Below are 19,157 nucleotides of genomic sequence, written 5' to 3' on the forward strand. Positions count from 1 at the left end.
TGACTGCAATGATGGGCTCAAACAGAAAGGGTTGTACAGATGGTGAAGGCCCCAGCAGTGTTTCCTACTGTTGTACATCAGGTCACCATGAATCGGTACCAACTGGACCACATCTAACAACCAACACCACCAAGAATAAAAGTGCTCATGATAGGAACAATTGAATTAATCAAAATTTTCAATAATAGCAATCCTCCCACAAAAACAAGCCCTCTGTTGTTGACTCCAACTCACAGTGACTCTGTAAGACAGAGTAGACCTGTCCCATTGAAGTTCCAAGGCTGTAATCTTTATGGAAGCAGACGGCCACATCTTTCTCCTGAATAGTGGCTGGTGGGTTCAAACAGTTGACCTTTCCGTTACTGAGGCTTATCCATTGCACCACCAGGGTGTAGGTGGTTAACAATATGGAGCACCCATAGTTACCAAATTCTTTTGTAAATATGAAAAATAGTAATCTCAATCTATATTGACATAGGGAGATGATCATTTTTAAGTGATCATCCTATTCATGTGTGCAGAAACACATAAGCATACTACATCAAAAAAGATGTGTCAGTAAGTTATTTTCAAGTTCAGGTATGACAAAGCTCTATCTCAACTAACTCTACAATGAGGAAATATCCTCAGGTAGGGTAGGGGGCTCTGGGCTCATGCCCCACTCCTCAGTGTTTCTGCTGCTGGCTCTATCCTCCTCCTTGTGTCGCTCCGGCCCTTAGACCATCCTCCCTCCTGGGCAGACAATGACTGCCCACACAGAGGAGCCAAAACCCAGAAGGAGAGCTGCACAGACATATCCTCTGTGGCACCCGCTCTCCGTGCGAGGAGACCTTTTCCCAAACCTCAAAGCTTACTGCCCTTGTGTCTCATTGGCCACAACTGGGTCACATGCATGCTTTAACCCATCGCTGGCAATGTGATTGGCTTAGACTCATCCACTGTCCCCAACCCCTCTAACATAAACCCCTCCACAAAGAAACGGCTTCACCTCCCACAAGGTATGTGGCCAAGGCAAGGAGGTGGCTACCTGCACAGATTCAGGGTTTTATTAAAAAGAAGGGCTGGACAATGGACATTTGGGGGGTAACCTACAGTATCTGCTTCACAGGGCACACAAGACAGTGCCAACAGGGGCATCTCTGAATAGTAAGGTGCTCAAGAATGCTGGGGTTTGAATCCAGCCTCTGCTTATTTCATAGATAATTTTTTCCTGGATAAATTATTCAACTTCCCTGGGCCAGTACTATAAAATGCAGATAATAGAAGGAACTCTAGGGCTTATTTTGGTGAGTTAAATGAGATAATATGTGAGAAGTTCTTAGCACAGTGCCAGAAACATTAAATGCTGACTATAATTTAGCTGTTATTATTAGCCTTATTATTGGGTTATGAATTGTGAGGTAATGAAATACCAATTTTTTTCATATGTTGCCTAGCTCCAAACTTATTTTTCAATACCTGTTTGTTTGTTATCTGAATTTTTAAAGCTTTTCTCTTTTTCACCCAGCATCATGTTGACCTTTCTCAATAGAGGGCGCTGAAGGTTCATTACAGGTGTAAGCTGCTTCTCTTGTAGGTTCCAAGTGCTGAACCATTGGTGAGTGATGCAGGTATGAGGTGTAGCCTGGTCAGGTGATGAGATTCACAGGGCCTGGGCAAGCCTCTGGGGCCCAGGGAAGTTTTCCTGCTCTGACCACAGGGAGGGGTCCAACTCTTCCCAAGCTGCCATTAGGTGATGGTGCCCCTAGTGGTGAGTGGCCCAACTGCAACGGAGGGAGCCAGGGTCCCAGCTGAGAACCACAGCAAGCCCTGGTCCCATCCTTGCCCACCCCACTTGCCTGCTGCTATTCTGTCAAATACCTTCAAGTCCTTTTTCTTGGGGGTGAAGACTCCAGATTTTCAGGAAAGAACCAGCACAGGTCAAGTTCTCAATCATGATGCTTGGCAGGGAAAGGAAAAACATAGGTTTCAAAAAATGGGCTCCTGGAGTGATACTTAAGCTTCCATCACTGTCCCCCCGCAACCACATTTTCTAAAGTACCCCAGTTAGCTCAGACGGAGCCAAGATGTAGAAACATGTTGCATTTGCTTGGGTCTGGGAGTCAGAATCCTGGCTGCCACTCTTTGCTGCGTGAACTTCACCAAGAAGGTTCTCTCTATGTGCTTGGCTTTCCTTGGTTACAATATAGGAGCACGGTGCCCAGCACAGAGTAGCTCCTCAATACAGGTTTCTTTTCTTTCTTTTTTGGCTGCGAACCAACCATTTCACATTCTCCAGGTTCCTGGAGATAATAGGGTAGGGAATTGTGATGGAGGCTCCCCTTCCCTACCCAAGGAGCAGACATGTATCCCAGGCCAAGCCAATCTGATGCTCCCTCCCTGGAAATGCAACCTTAAACAGATGAATGTAGGGTGGGAGCACCTTTCACTGGAGAGGTGGTGCCCTAACCACACTGTCCTTGCTGGGAGATTATTCCCAGGAGTCCCCCTTCCTGGCCCTTCAGAGCTGCCTTGGTTTTGTCCTATTTCCCATTTCTCCAGCCTCCCAAGTGTTCTGGGAATGTCCATTATCCTTCCAGTTTATCCCCTGTGCTGAGTTAGCTAACTTCAGATTTGGTGTCCTGTAGCCAAAGACCCCGGCCACTGACAAGGGGATCCACTGCTGCAGGGAGGGAACATGTTCAGTGCTGTCCCCCAGTTCAGTCTTCAGAAGGGTGTGCTGAATCCTGGGGGTTTAGGAGGCAATGCATACCCTTACAGTAGGTTTCAAGGCCCTTTGTGTCCTGGGCCCACTACTCCTCTGGCCCATATGTCCTCTCAACCCCACTGGCCTCCTGGTTATTTGTCACATTAGTGCTTCTTGGCTTTTGCACATGGTGTCCCCTTTGCCTGAAACATTTTTCCTTCAGAAATCACCATGACTCTCTCCTTTTCATCTTTTCTCAAATGTCACCTTCTCAGTGGAGCCTCTCTAGACCATCCTGTTTTAAAATTCAAACCCCACCTCTCAGACTCTCCTGTCCCTCCTACCTGCTTTGTTTTTCTCCATGACTTTCTAACATACTATATAATTTGCATATTCATTTTGGTGTCTACCTCTTAAGCTCCACAAAGGCAGGGCCTTTTATCTTGCTGATTTCACTTACCCCAGCAGAGTAACCTGCCACAGAGTAGGCTCTCAATAAATGTTTGTTGATGTGAATTGCATTATGGGTGAACACAGTCAAGGAATTGGGGGTAGTGGGCCTCTTGGTAGAACAAGTCTTGGTCCCTCACAGCTCACTGCCTTCCCAGACCTGGAAATCCTGGCTGACAGAGGATCCTTTTTGGAGGCAGGCTCCAGAGAGGACCCCCACCCCCAATGACTGCATGTGGTGGAGGGAGCCACAAGCCTTTACTGGCTGGAGAGTCAGTATATCTTGGAGGACTCTCACTGTTAATAATGATGACAATGATGATAATAGTGCAGCTGCCATTTATGATTTTTGACCTTTATGCCCTGGGTCTATGGTAAATGCTTTACATCCAACATCTCATTGAAGTCTCAGATCATTCTCAGGAGATATTCATATCATAAGGAGATCTCGTGGTGCAAAAGTTAAGTGCTAGGCTGATAACCAAAAGGTTGGCTGTTGGAACACGCTCAGCCACTCTGCAGGTGATTTGCTTCCATCAAGACTGCAGCCTAGAAAACCCTATGAGGCAGTTCTATCCGGTCACATGGGGTCACTATGAGTCGAAACCTGACAGCGCCTATCAATGACGACTGTCATATTATACCCACTTTAAAGATGAGAAAACTAAGGCTTGGAGCGGGTAAGTAGTAGCCCCATTATCCCCAGGTCTGGCTCATAGCAGAGCTTCAATACATGATGCTTTCCTTCCCGGCTCCATTTAAGGGTGGTGAGACATGAAGGGTTCAGCTTCTGGGGTGGGGGGTGGTTCCTGGAGGTGATGGCACTGGACATGTGAGAGCAAGGGTTTGTGTATACCCAACCTGGAGGATCCTCCCATGGGCGGCCCTTCCTTTCCTTAGGGGTGGAGTCTGGTTGTAGGCAGAGCCCTAAATAGGTCACCCTAGTCTGTTACTGGGTGCTGGCCATGCCCCTCTGTGGCTGCAGCAACAGCAGAGCTCAGGGAGGACAAGTTGCTGCTGCCACAGCCACTGCCACCCTCTCCTACCTCCTGCCTGGACTTGGATCCCAGTGCTATACCATGGCTTTGGGCCCTGTGGGTAAGGGGAGTGGGTCAGGGCAGGAGGGCAGCCCAAGCCCCACTCCCCTTTAGCTAACCAGCCACTCTTCCATTTGCTAAACAGAGGCAGACACCCAGCAGAGGATGCTAGACACTGTCAAGAAAGAGTTAGTTGCCACAGGGACGGGGGTCAGGACTCTTAGGGGAGGGGGCAACGGTAACCACCTGGGGAAATGGGCTCTGCAGAACACGTGGCCACTGGCAGCAGGGGTGGCCACCTCCGATATGGGGCCCACTTCCGTGGATATTTACCTCCTGTGGGCCATACACGGGTGATTTTGGGTTAGGGGCCTAGGCTTGGGGAGCCTCTGGGTGCTTCTATGATCTTTGCCTGGGGGATGCAGCATAAAGTCAGCCCAGGTGGGGGCACCCCTGGATGTGTCTAGGCAGGATCCCCGCCTTGTAGAGGGGCAGGTGGGTTGTTCTCAGTGGGGGCCTTCAAGATGACAAGTCCCTGGAGGACTAGCAGGGTGGGTGGGTGTGGGCGGGCTGTGGGACGGCTGGATGGGGCTGTGTTAGGAGGACCAGAGTTTAGGAAAGGAGAGGTTTGCTTTGGGGAAACAAAACCTTCTCTACCCTCCCAACAAATTCTCTGTCCTTGGTGTTAGGAGGTACCCCTGGAGCAGGGGACACCCTCCGTGAGAGTCCCTGAGCAGCTTGTGGGCCTGTGCCTGTGCTCCCCTGGCAGGAAGTCCCCTCACTCCTCCAGGCAAGAGGCTGAGAATCAGTTAGCACTCAGCTGGCCCCCTACTCTCCCTGGGGCAATTCCCATGCCCAGTCTAGTTTAGGGTTAGTAGCCAGTGACCCCAAAGACCTGGCAGATGGGGGAGAATTTATAGTGGTGGGGGCCTGGGAAAGTGTTTAGGAGCCTGGAGCGTGTGTGTGTGTGCATGCGTGTGTGTGCCCACACCTGTGTGGGTGAGGACAGCAGTTGTGAGTTCATGTACATGAGAGTGTCTGTGTATCTGCCTGGAGATATCTACATGTCTCTCTATGGATCGTGTATACTTGTATCTGTATGTGTGTGTTTATCTGTGCTTTTGTGAGTACAGATCTGTATGTGTGTACCTGTGTGATGTATGAGCCTGTGTGTGAATGAGTGAGGTTGTGACTGTGCATGTGTATGTGTGTGTATCAGTGAGTGTGTGTGTGTGTATCAGTGAGCATGTGTGTATGTGTGTGTATCAGTGAGTGTGCGTATTGTGTGATACATAAGCCTGTTTGTGAAGGAGTGTGGCTATGATCAGCTGTGTGTCTACGGGTGTGTCTATGTGTGTGTATTGCGCTCCCCATGTCGCCACACACCCTTCAGCCTGGACCCCATCGCTGCAACACCTGCATCATCTCTGTGCCTTGTGACCCTCAGATCAAGGCTGTGAGTGCCTGGGGACCTTGGGGGCTGGCCTGGTCCCTGTGCCTGGTTCTCCACATATGTGTGTGTATGTGTGTGTACATGTGTTGAGGGTGTCAGCATCTGGTGGCAGCGCTGAGCACCTAGGAAGCCCCTGCCCTGCTGGTGGCAGGCAGCCCCTCTCCCTTCCTCAGTACCACTAGGGGTAGCCATGAGGCTGGGACCTCTTGCTGAGCTTCTGTCCTCAGGGAACAAGGGAGTGTGTATGTGTCTCTGTGTGTGGCATGTCCCATTTTCTTGACAGATCAGCTCAAGGGCATTCTCGTTATTTCTCAAAAGGAAACATCAAGATGCACACGATTTTTCAAAAAGGCCATGAGGTTCTCAACCCAGGCCTGATGGGGACCTAAAGAAAACTCTGTCTAGACCTTCTTTCTGACAAAACGCACAGACCCACAACATTTTGGTGACCATTTCTGTGGGGGGAGGGGGAAACACTATGGACCCCCTAAAGCCTTTAGGTGAAGAACCTGCTGCCTTTATTCATCTCCCAACTAGACCGAGATGAAATATATTCTCCCCAGATATATATCTCACTGCGGGGGCAGGGGTGGGCTCTGTTTTTAAGGAAATGTTTGGTTGGTTCAGTTGGGGAGGAGGCGGCAGGAAGAAGGGGATGCCAGCAAGGATTTTTGGAAGGGCAGTGCTTCCCTCCACTTGGCAGGGCCCTGGTTTGGGGTCCTGGCTCCAGCTCTGCCACCAGCTCCCTTTATGCCCAGTTCAAGTTCCTTCCTCTCTCCAGGACTCAGTTTCCCCATGTGTAGATGGAATCACTGGTCCAGATGCCCTTCCATGTCCCATCCACATCAGTCTGGTCTGGGTTACTGGGCAGGCTGTGTGGGATGCATTGGCCCTATGGCCACAGGGCTGGGCCTGCATCCTCTCCCCAGGGGGTGGCCAGGCCTGGGGCTTGGACTGTGAGCTTTCTTCCTAGCTTGAGGCTGAGGCCAGTTCCTGATCTGAGGAACTTTTTGACTCCTGCTTGGTGCTGAGGGGGAGGGGCAGAGCCTTGCAAGTTTGGGCAAGGGGCCTCTAAAGCTGGTTTAAGACAGGCTGTGCAATCAGAAGGCAGGTTCACAGTTGCAAGGTGGCGACTGTTTGTAAATACTACATTTCCCAGGGCAAATCGTTTTAGGAACCAGAATTTCCATTGCCTGGGTGGTGCTTATGCGAAATATCTTGTGCACACAAGGAAACTTGTGAGGTAGGGGGATGGGTTGTTACCATTTTACAGATAAGGAAATCGAGGCTCAGAAGGAGAAAGTGACTTTGCCAAGAGCACACGGCCAATAAGGAGCAGAGTCAGACTTACCTATAGAGTTGCTATGAGTTGGACTTGACTTTATGCCAATGGGTCAAACATGAGATGAGCCGTAATCACACCTAACAACAACAACAACAACAGCAACAGTGTATTGCTAGGAATCTCACAATGGCACAAACACTTAGCTGCTAATGGAAAGGCTTGAGGGAAGTGTCATCCCAAAGTCACCTTGGAAGAAAGACCTGGTGATCTACTTCCAAGCAATCAGCCATTGAAAATCAGCACAGTTCTACTCTGACACACACTGGGTCCCATGAGTTGGAATCCTCTCTACAGCAATTAGTTTTTGTTTTTTTAATATATTGCCAAATTTAGCATCTCTCCACCCAAGGGGGCCATTTGTCAATGTCTGTGGACATTTCTGTTTGTCACAACTGGGGATGCTACTGTCATCCAGTGGATAGAGGTCAGAGATGCTGTTAAACATCTTCCAGTGCACAGGACAGTCCCCGCTGCAAAGAATCCTCTAGTCCAGAATGTCAATACTGCTCTAACCTGTCACTACAGACCCTGTCCCCACCCTGCCCTTCACTTCTCTAGGAGGTCTGATGGGAACCCCATGTTCTTGACCAACTTGTTCTTCCTTCTCTTAAATTATTTTGTATAAATGTTTAGGGCCAAAGGGACAGTGGGGATGGTAGAGGTCTCGTTTCCCACTGTGTCATTTGGGCAAGCTTCCGTAGAATGCCTCATTTTCTCCTCTATAAAATGGGCTTCGGCAAGAAGAGAATGGGTGGACCATGTAGTAATATTAATAATCCTACCATTTATGGAGGGTTTGAAGAACCCCTAAGTGATGCAAACAGTTAAATGCTGAGCTGCTAGCTGAAAGGTTAGCAGTTCGAATCTGCCCAGAGACACCTCAGAAGAAAGACCTGGCTATCTGCTTCCCAACAGTCATAGCCATTGAAAACACTATGGAGTGCCATTCTACTACAACACACATGGGGTCACCGTGTATCAGCATCAACTTGACAGAAATTATTTTTTGTTGTTTTTATTGGAGCTTTTACTCTTTGCTGGGCACTGTGCCAAATGCTTCCCAAGCCTTACCTCCTTCACATCTCACGACAGCCCTAAGAGGCAGAGTCCTCATCCCCTTCACTTGGTAGATGAGGAACTGGAAGCACAGAGAAGTCAGGCAACTTGTTTTAAGGTCATACAGCCACTCCATGGAGAAGCGTGGATTCACACTCCTATGTGTCAGAGTCTGAAGGGAGAGCTTGTGACCCAGCTTATAGAGGGAAGTGACAGGGAGCTGTGAGCTTTGCTGAGAGCCCAGAAACATGGCTTGGGGTCAGGTGTGTGGGGACGAGGAGATGAGGCAGGAAACATCCATTAGTCTCAGCTTGAGCAGGGTTGTGAATGCCAGGTTGCAGGATTTGGACTTGTGCCAGCAGATAGTGGGAACTGTAGAAGATTGAAGGAGCCCTGGTGTGGTGCAGTGGATAAACCTCTCAGCTGCTAAGAAGAAGGTCAGCTATGGGAAATCAGAAGCCGTTCTGCAGGAGAAAGATTTGCCAGTCTGCTTCCCTAGATGTCTACAGCCTTAGAACTCCATGGAGCAGGGGAGTTCTGCATGGTTTCTATGAGTCCAAATCAACTAGAAGGCAGTGGGTTTTGTTATAGAAGATTTATGAGCAGGGGAGTGCCTTGGTGGGAGCTGTGTATCAGGAAGTTTCGAGTAGCAGCAGGGGCCAGGACAGACTCTTTTCTGCCAGTTCTTAGAAAGAAGCTGTTTTCCTCCTTCTTTCCTTTCTGCCCTCTCTCGTCTCTGTCTCTCCTCCCTCCTTCCCTCCCTTCTCTCCTACTTGTATTTATTGAGCATCTACTGTGATCCAGGCACTGTTCTAGAAGCCGCAGACTGAGAAGTAGGCAAAGCAACCTCCCAACTCATATGCTCCCATGGAGCGTACAGTCTACTGGGCGGACACATGTATAAATGGTAAGTATACATTAAAGGCTCCCTGGTGCTACAATGGTTAAGCGCTCCGCTGCTAACCAAAAATCAGCAGTTCAAACCCACCAGTGGCTTTACAGATTCTCCTGTTATGATTAAAGCCTAGGAAACTATGGGCAGTTCTTCCCTTTCACATGGGGTCACTACGAGTCAGAATCAAATCGATGGCACCCAACATCAACAATGAATATATACTAGAGGTAGGAGGAGATGCTCTGCTAGAGGAGGTGGCCTGGGGAGGCTCCCTGATGAGTGATATTTAATCACAAGCCTGAAGAAAGGGAGAGAGGGAGCCATGGACACATCTGGTAGAAGGGTGTTCTGGGCAGAGGGAACAGCATATGCAAAGAACTTAATTCAGGAACAAGGAATAGCAAAGAAGCCAGTGAGCCTGAAGTGGACTGAATTGGGGAGTGGAAGAGGATATGAGGTCGGGGAAGGAAAAGGAGGGGGATCATGTGGGACCTCGTGGCTATAGACGACCCTTGGGTAAGATGGTAGCCATGGGAGGATTGTGAGCTGGGGTGGAAGTGAACTCACTTCTGTTGTAATAGGACTGCTCAGGCTGCAGAGTGGGCAGTATATTGTAGGTGGACAAGGAGTTGAAGGAAGGACACCAGGTCATCAAGCAAAAGCGGAAACTGTTTCATTCTTTGCCAAATTTTCAATTCTCCAGGTGGAAATCATATCCCTCCTGTGCCAAGTAGGGGTTCCAAAATACGCCTTCAGATTAAATCAGTGCAAGGATGCCAGGTGAGGTATTCCTGGGCTCTCCAGTGCCTACAGAAGTGACTGAAGTGTTTGTTCATGCTGAGTTTGCAGGCTTGGGACAGCAGAGATTCTCATGAATAATACAGCCCTAGCCACCTGATGTGGTTTGATGCTTTTTTCCAGGTCTGTGGCAACTTGGCTTCTGGGAGGTTTTCATTGTTGTGGGCGTTGGCAACAGGCCTGGGCACCCTGGACTGATGTGACCAAGGTGGCAGGGGGGCCCTGGCTCTCTTGCTCAGTTGGGCCTCCCCTGCAGCATTCTGGTGGGATGCTCCTGTAGCTGGTGGCAGCATTTCCTGCTGGTTGCCAGATCAGAAAGTGCATTTCTGTCACCCCCACAGACCCAGAAGTGCAAGCTGCAGTCCCCAGGACTGGAAGTAAGGAGACCCACCCTACTCATACCAAACATGTGCAGCCCCTGGTAAATCCTTCCTTCTGGCCCCATTTCGCTGCTTTCCAAGTGGTTGGGCAGCTCCAGATTCGAAGAACCTCAATGATCAAATTTGGCCAGTGCACTCTCTGAGAGCCAAATCTTCCATATTTGTCTACACTGAATCTGCCAAGTCCGTCCTTAAGATTTATTGAAACTCAGTAGCTGATAAGGCTCTTTGGGAGCCTTCACTCCAGTTAAGGAAAACAAGGGCTGAACTAAAGCCATTCTAATGGGATAAAGACTTTTTTAAAATCAGCACTTGCTGAGTGTTTTATATTGATGACCTCATTTAATTATCTCCATGCCACACAAAGAGTATAAATTGCCTTTCTTTGTAGGTGAGGAAATCAAGGCACAGAGAAGTGAAGTGACTTGCCCAAGGTCACAGAGCTGACAAGAGGTTGAGCTGGGAATGGAACCCAGTCTTTTAACACATTAGACTGCTTCCTCTCTAAGGTAGGGAAGAGGTTCTGGTTCACCCTGTTTGTGTTTTAAGCAACAACACCATCTGGGAGAAGGGTGTTCCTGGCAGACTCCAAAGACCATGAAGTTCTTGCTCAACTCACCACTTCCTTTAGGGTCAGACAGGAATCTCCTCCACGGGTTGAGTGGGAATACATTAAGGGGAGAGGGCCCCTTTTCCCATAAGACAATTGGACATGGCAACACATGCACTAAAGAGAGGACTTCACTCAAGTATAGCTTCAGTCCTTTCCTCCCCTTAAAAGAGAAAAGGCCAATCTTTCCTCATTAATTTCCACTTTGTCAGACTTCCCCCAAGACCAGGTAGGTGAAAGGACCTAAATTAGTTTCTCTACATTTAACCCATCTCTGTCTTGAACGCAGAGCATCATAAACCAGGAACACATCCTCCTGAATGAATTCATTGCTCTTCTTGGACCAGCCCTGGACTGACAGGGAGCAAGGTGCCTTGGCCCTCTCTCTGGACTGGACCAATGACATGTTGTAGGCCAGACTCCTACTACAGTGATCCAGTTTCTCCTGGATGAAGCTGTTGATGACATCTTAGATGTGGTCTTGTAAGCTCTAGAAGCAGCTCAGAAACAGAACCAGGTCTACATTGAACCTGTAGTTCAAAGTTGTCCACTTCCCTAAACAGCCACCCTGTGAGGGACAACTATATTGAGCTTCACCTTCCCTGATGCCTGGTGCCTGCAGCACCCTTGTGCAGAGCAACAATATTGAGCTTCACTTCCACTGAGGCCTGGTACCTGAGGAGATGCTTTGTGATGGACAACAATATTGAGCTTTACTTCTGTGAGGTTTGGTGCCTGAGGTTGGAAGTGCATCAGAAATATCATAAATGGGCTGTTTACACAGGCTCAAAACAGGGCCTTTGGTTTCCATGACATACATTAGTCTTTGCTGTGGGTATTAGTAAGACTATTCATTGTTGTTGTTAGGTGCTATCGAGTTGGTTTCGACTCGCGTCTATGCTACGTACAACAGAACAAAACACTGCCCAGTCTTACACCATCCTCACAATCCTTTTTATGTTTGAGCCCATTGTTGTAGCCACTGTGTCAACCTATCTCGTTGAGGTCTTCCTCTTTTTCGCTGGCCCTATACTTTGACTGGTTAGAGAAAATACTGGCTAAACAATTGAAAAGATATACATAATATGTAAAACTCCATTCCACCCAGGCCCTAAACCCCTTCTCCAGAGGCAGTCATAGTTACCAACTTGTATGTATCATTCTATAGATGCCCTACACCTATCCAAAGAGGTAGTCAAAACCCCATGTAGCTATTTAAATTATTAAAGTTAAACGACCAAAAAAATTCAGTTCCTCAGTCACACTTGCCTCATTTCAAGTGCTCAATAGCCACACGTGGTTAACAGTTACTATATGGGACAGCACAGCTATAGAATGTTTCTATGATTGTAGAAATTTCTATGGGACAGCTCTGGCGAAGACAAGTACATTTTTTGAGTATATGTTTTGTACATGTCTTATGTGTTCGTATACATGTGTGAGTGTAAAATAAAAATTAAAAACTTTTTTTCTATAATTATAGATTCACAGGAATTTGTACAGAGAGAACTGGCGTATACTTCATCTGCTTCCTGCAATGGTTCCATGTTTCATAAATACAGTAGAATATCAAAGCCTGGATATTGACATTGATACCACGTGGGTGTATAGTTGTGTGACATTTTATCATAGGGGCAGATTCCTGTAACCACCGCTGAAATTAAGATACAGAACTATTCCATCACCACTGAGATCTCTCTCACGCTATTCTTTTGTAGTCACACTCCCCTCCCTCCCCGCCACGGTGCCTAAACCCTGGAAACCACTCATCTTTTTTCCATCTTAAAAATGATGTCATTTAGAGAATGTTATATAAATGAAATCATAGAGTATGTGACCTTTTGAAATTGCTTTTTTTTTTCCTCCCCCACTCAGCCTATTGCCCATAATATCCATCCATGTTGTTGTACTTATTGGTAGTTTGTTCTGATGTAATTACCCTTGTTATAGGTTGTTATTGAAGTTTGGACTTCAGTTTCCATCTATCTCTTATTGTTGACTTCTAGTGAAGTGATTACTTTGTGTCTACTACCCAGAATTTCAGTTTTAATCTGTGAGACAGATTGTATGTGTCTTACTCCATCTTGGCCCACATCAGAAATTTAAAGTAAATGTGTGTGTAAATACATATGAAAGAAAATGTTTTTCCATAATTTTTTCTATTTTAAATTTGATCATTGTACACCAAACTGCTAATAGTGCTCATTAATGAATAATAAGGTAATTCATTTGCAATTTTTTGTATTTTCCAATATTTTTGTTACTAAACATTGACAACACAGGGTCGCCATGAGTTGGAATCATCTTGATGGGAACTAAAAACAACAACAAATGGGTATTAAAAAAAAGCATGAAGCCATTTTGACTTCAGACCTGGAAGTGATTCCTGTGTCACCTTAATTGAGGCATTGGGTTTCATGACCAGAAGAAGGAAAATAGTAGAAAAGGGAAGAATGTGGTTATTAGATCGTAGCATGATTAAATCAAGGAATAAATGTCCTTGCAAGCAAAGGAGAAGGAAGAACACCAAAGACCCATGGAAAATATGAGCTCAAGAGACAGAAATGGCCACACACCAGAGACTCCATTGATCTGAGACCGGAAAAACTAGATGGTGCCTAGCTACCACGAATAACTACCTTGATAAGGAATACAACAGAGAATCCCTCATGGAGAAGGAGAAAAGTGGATTGCAGGACTCAAATTCTAGCAAAAGGATCAGACTTAATGGCCTGCCTGAGACTGAAGGGACCCCAGAGGTCGCAGCCCCTGGATTCTCTGTTAGTCCCCACGCCCCCCCCTCCCCGCCCAAAAAACATTCCAAAAGCCAACTCTTTAGGCAAAGATTAGACTGGACTACCAGACCCAGTGCTGTCCAGTGGATTCCGACTCATAGCAGAAGACATAAAATGATACTGGTGAGTAATGTGCTTCTTAGCACATGTGGACACATGAGTCTATAAAGGGAGCTCCTGTCTGGGGTCTAGATGGGAAGGCAGAGAGGGACAGAAGCTGGTTGAATGGACCCGGAGAATATAGGGTGAAGAGAAGGAATGCGCTGCCACGTTGTAGGGAGAGCAAATAGGGTCACATAACAATGTGTGTATAAGTTTTTGTATGAGAAAATGACTTGAATTAAAAACTTTCACTTAAAGCACAATTAAAAAAAAAAAAAGAGAGAGGCATGTCCTTGCAAAATTTACTACCTCTCTCAAAAGACTGTCCAGGCTACTTAAAGTAGGAAATCAAAAGGAATCAGCACATTTGACTGTAGGAAAATACAACACTCTCACCAGAATATGCATGGCTGAAACCAGGGAAACTAGATGTATCTAAGAAAATCCAGTGCTTGTCAAGGTGGGAAAAGGCAGAGAGAAAGCATATGTTAAAGTTTGTGCAAGATGTGTAGTGGACCTTTCTCCTCCTTGTGGAGGCGCTGCAACTTAATGCAGGTGTTTCTCCATTGCTATAGCTTGTTTGCCAATGTTTGTCCAAATGAGGTTTAACTCCATCAGTAGTTTGTTCTAGGCATTTTCCATTCTGCTCTAAATAGTTAGAGATAGTTAATCTAAGGGTGTTTCAAATTCTGGAAATAGATTATTACTGATGGAGCAAGAGAAAATTCAAAAGAGTTTTTTCATAAACACAAATAATTTCCACTTCATGTGTATATTTGTAAAGGTGAAATGTTGGCTTCATCATATGGGTAATTGTAGTAGAACAAAATAGTATTTCTTCAATTTGAATCATTTGAATCATTAGGAGAGCTTTATTTAGAACATAAAGTATTAGAACACTTTCAAGTCACCCTTGAGAAAATATGCATCCCATTTCTAGTTCTGCCTGGAATTTCCCTTTTTGGTTTTAGACACAGAATGCAAAGATGCTGATGTATCTCTAGCACAGACAGAAAAATTGTTGGCGCCCTGTAAGAAAATGCTTTGTACATTCAGATGTGGGGAAGATTCAGAGCCCAGAAGTGCAATGTTGTGTCTTTCCAGACAGTTATAAAATAAAAAACCTGTTGCTGTCAAGTCTATTCTGATTCATACTGACCTATAGGACAGAGTAGAACTGCCCCATAGGGTTTCCAAGGCTGGGATCTTTATGGGAACTGACTGCCACCTCTTTCTCCCGAGGAGAAGACCTTTCACTTAGCAGCCTGGCATTTAACCACTGAGTCACCAGAACTCCTTACTGAAGGATGGTACTTACCTGAAAATCCATAGGGAAGGTAAATACGTAAATGAAATCAGGTATGCGATGGGCTTAGCTCAGTGCCTGGCACCCAGCAGGCCTTGATGAACAGTTATTAACTGTTATTATTCCCCTGCCCCAGAAATGGAACACTGCCCACAGAAGAGGGACCAGCTCTCTTCTTCCTCTTCCTCTCCTCTCCTACTTGCTCATCCCTCTTCTTCCCCCAGTTTGGAACTAGAGACATTTTCCAACAAGACTCAAATCAGAGCACTGATACACAACGAATGGATTCTGTGTATAGGAGCATTAAGGATGTAGGCTCCAAAGTTCGTTTAAATCTGGGCACTTTGCTTACAAGCTATGTGACATAGATCCTCAGCTTCCACATCTGGAAAATGGGTAGAGATCTGAAATCCCTCCCAGCAGCACATTGCTCCTGCCTCCCTGGGGTCCTTAGCTCAGTAGACATCCCTTCTGCAAGGTCCTCTGTGCTCTCTTGACATTTGGAATCTGAAAACGAGTTTGCATTGGTGGACTTTTCTCTTTCTGCTTAAGGGTGCTAGGACAAATGGTTGGGAAATAAGGGTCTCCCATGGGCTTCTGCATAGGCTCTGGCCTAGAAATTTTCCAGAATGTCCTGCAGCTCACCTCCTCCATTGCCTTTATTATGCTGCATGGGAAGAGAGAGAGAGAGAAGAAGAGACTGAAGGAGGGAATGAAAAAGAGATAGAGATGGAGAGAGGAGAGGCAGAGAAGGAGGAAAGAGGGCAAGTCAGGCATTTACACAACACACACACACAGAGAAACAGACCTATAGACAGACAGACAAATCCACACATACACACATTTTCTCAAACACACAGACACACACACAGAGGGACAGAGCAAGAGTGTGTTAGAGGGAGGGAAAGATGGGAAGAGAGAGCCAGTGAGGAAAGCAGCCTGGGGGCAGGAGAGATGTCCTGGGTCCTGACTTCTCCCAGGTCCTAATTCAGTATCCTCTGAGTGGCTGCTCCTCCTGTTCTTAAGCTTCAAGGCCCATCTGGAATATCATTAGCCACGGTGAACTTCCGCTCCTTTCTAGGAGAGTGGGTGGCATCTGCTCTCCCCTGCACCCAAGACTGCACAGACCTTGAAGGGCAACTATCTGGGGCCAACTCCTTCATGAGCCCTGGGTTCATCCAAGACCAGGTACTGTCCTTGACCTCAAGGACCAAAAGAAGGTGTGCAAGGGATTCAGGACTTTTGTTATGGGGTCTGAGTATAGACAGGGACAGATCCAAAAGACGGTGCAACTTGTATTATTTTCCTGTAGCTGCTATAACATATTACCAAGAACATTGTTGTTTAAAATTTCAAAAATTCTCTCTCTCACGGTTCCAGAGACCAGGGGTTTGAAAACACTATCACTGGGCCAAAATGAGGGCCTTGCGAGTGCTGTGCTCTTTCCTGAGGCTCCAGAGAAGCCAACCCTCACCTATCTGAGAATCTGATGGCTGCCAACATTCCTTGGCTTGTGACCAAATCTCTCCATCTTCAAAGCCAGCATTTTCAAATCTCCCTCTACTCATGTTCACATCACCTTTTTATATTTGTGTGCCAAGTCTCCCTCTGCCTCTCTCTTCTAAGGATACATGTGACTGCACTTAGAGTGCAGAGAGAAAACCCAAACTAATCTCTCCATCTCAAAATTTTTAACCTAGTCACAATTACAATGATCCTATTTCCCAAAAAGGTAACATTCCCAAGTCACAGGGATTAGGCCCTCATATCTGTGAGAGACCTTGATCAGTGGACTACAGATCTGATTTCGGAGGACCACGTGACCCTATCTTCTGCTATGTGGAGGGATCCTTGTCCTTGGGTGTGCCTTGGCACAGAGTCCTCTACTGTCCTGGTATCCTGTGGAGTGGAGGCTTGTGGGTCAGCGGAGGCAGTGCCCTTAGCTGGACATGGAGGGTGCGGCAGAACATAAAATAGGTGCCTTTGAGGCCCCAAGACCCTGAAACTCTGGCTACCTGGGGTTGGGTGTGGAAAACAACCACCCTCATTAACTGGAGAAGACTCAGATGGGTGGAAGTCCTTTTTACTGCTAAGGAGACATCATCTGGCCTCACCAACTTGAGACACAATAGAATCTGCATGTCACCTTCCCAACCTCTGTCCCAACCTTCCCAAAAGTGTTTTAAAACTTTCTTCTTCAAACTTGGGGTCCCTGGTGGTACAGTTGTTAAGCTTTTGGCTACCAACCTAAAGGTCAGCAGTTCAAATCCACCGGCTGCTCCTGGGAAACCCTGTGGGGCAGTTCTACTCTGTCCTATAGGTTTACGATGAGTCAGAATCCACTCAAAGGCAACAGGTTTTTTGTTTTGTTTTCTTTTCTTTTGTTCATTTGTTTGTTTGTTTGGTTTTTGGTTTTCTTCCAAACTTGACTGTGATATTTGTCAGTTTTTCTTCATGTCCACTAGGCAATGCTCTACACCCATCTATACAAACCCACCGTTTCTTGTGCCCAGGATTCTAGCACGGAGGAGATAGAGATGATACGTCAATCCCAGTTTTGCTGACTGTGGATTGGAGAGCGGAGTATTTACCGGGGCTCTTTAACATTATGGTAACAATATAAATTACAGCTGCTATTTTTTTTATACCTTAGTGTGTGCCAAGCTCTTCTCCAAAGGGCTCTGTGATCTAAGTACCCATTCTAGGTATGAGCAAATTGGGTCTCAGAAAGAATGTGACTTGCTCAGGGTCACACAGCACATTAGCAAATAAACTGGCATTCAAGCAAGTTTCCCCAATATCAAATGTCACGGGTTAACCAATACACAGTCTTGCTGCACCTAGCACACGCCGTTTCTTGAGCTGCTATGTGCTGGGCACTGGGTGAGGCTTGGAGAATACGGAGACACACAGTGTCCCTTGGGAACACCTCCTCAGCTCTGCATCTGCAATCCTACCTGCAACCAGAGAGGGCGCAAGCGACCATGGGCCTTGAGGTAACAGGAAGTGGGTCCATCCTGGTAGTGGGCGGGGACAGTCGAATCCTGCTGCCCTGGTTGGTCACCTCAGTGAGAGGGCGTGTCTGGAGCTTGAGGGTGTTTGCTCCCTCCGGGCCTTTGGGTTCTGAGGTGGAGGTTGGAGGCGTTACTGGTATTTGCTGCAGTCACTTTGGTGGTCACAGCTGCTCCTCAGACACCTGGGCCCTGGTAAGCGGCGGCTCCCCTGTTTTTCTGGAGGGGACAGTCATGTTCCTGAGGAGGTACAGATGCTTCTCCTCCATTTCCTTCTCCTTGAATCCAGTGATAGACTGGAAAAGTGTTCCTGTCCCGTGTCCCCAGGGGCGCAGGATGTGGGGATGTTCAGGGTGGACCCCGAGGGACCCCAGGACCCAGCCCCAGAGAGTCAGGAGGCAGAGGAGTGACTCCTGAAGCCTCATGGCTGAGGAGTGTATTGAATTCTTTTAACCTGAGACTTTGACAAGAACTGAGGAGGTTAAAGCAGTGCGACTGTTCAGTGGTCTCATCCTTTAGAAGATATTAAAATTTGAAAACCTGTCCTTGGTTTATATTGTGTTAGTGACTGATGGTGTGATAAGGGTTGACAAAGAAGAATTGCTTCGTAATTGTATTTGTGGGTGTGACGTTTCTGGCAGTTTTGAGAGATCACTACAAATGATGAACGTTAGTTGTTTAAAATAGTATTAGCAATGGGAAGCCGCTGTCCTTTGTGCTAGACTCTTAATCAAAGTACTCCTTCCTGCTGACCAGCTTTCACTGGAGGATTGGAGTCAGGTGGGGGATGGGGGTCCTAACACAGAGCTCTCCTTGCACATGTGGTTCACAGCCAAGGAGGATGCAGAGTCTGAAGTGACCCAAGAGGATGTGCAGGGACACCAGCCAGCTCTCTATTGCCTCGGCTCCCCAGGCCCCCAGGTTTACTAGCGAAGTGACTGTGGTGAATGGTCAACCCTACCATGAAATCCCATTCTGGCTTTTTTCCTGTCCAGAGTAGCCCTTGACTTTATCCTTTCCTCTGTCACATTGCTGCTGCTGCCGTAATCATGCCAGGCCTTTCTTTGACCAGACTTACCCTCATAGCTTCTTGTTTTTATTGTAGTAAAAATAGAAACACTAAAACTTTTGCCAACGCCCTGACTTCCACATTCACAATTCTATGCCATTGATTACATTTTTCATTTTGTGCCACCATTATTGCTATGCTTTTCCAACTTATTCTGTCACCAT

Source organism: Loxodonta africana, chromosome 19 (assembly GCF_030014295.1).
Source record: "Loxodonta africana isolate mLoxAfr1 chromosome 19, mLoxAfr1.hap2, whole genome shotgun sequence".
NCBI classification, from domain to species: Eukaryota; Metazoa; Chordata; class Mammalia; order Proboscidea; family Elephantidae; genus Loxodonta; species Loxodonta africana.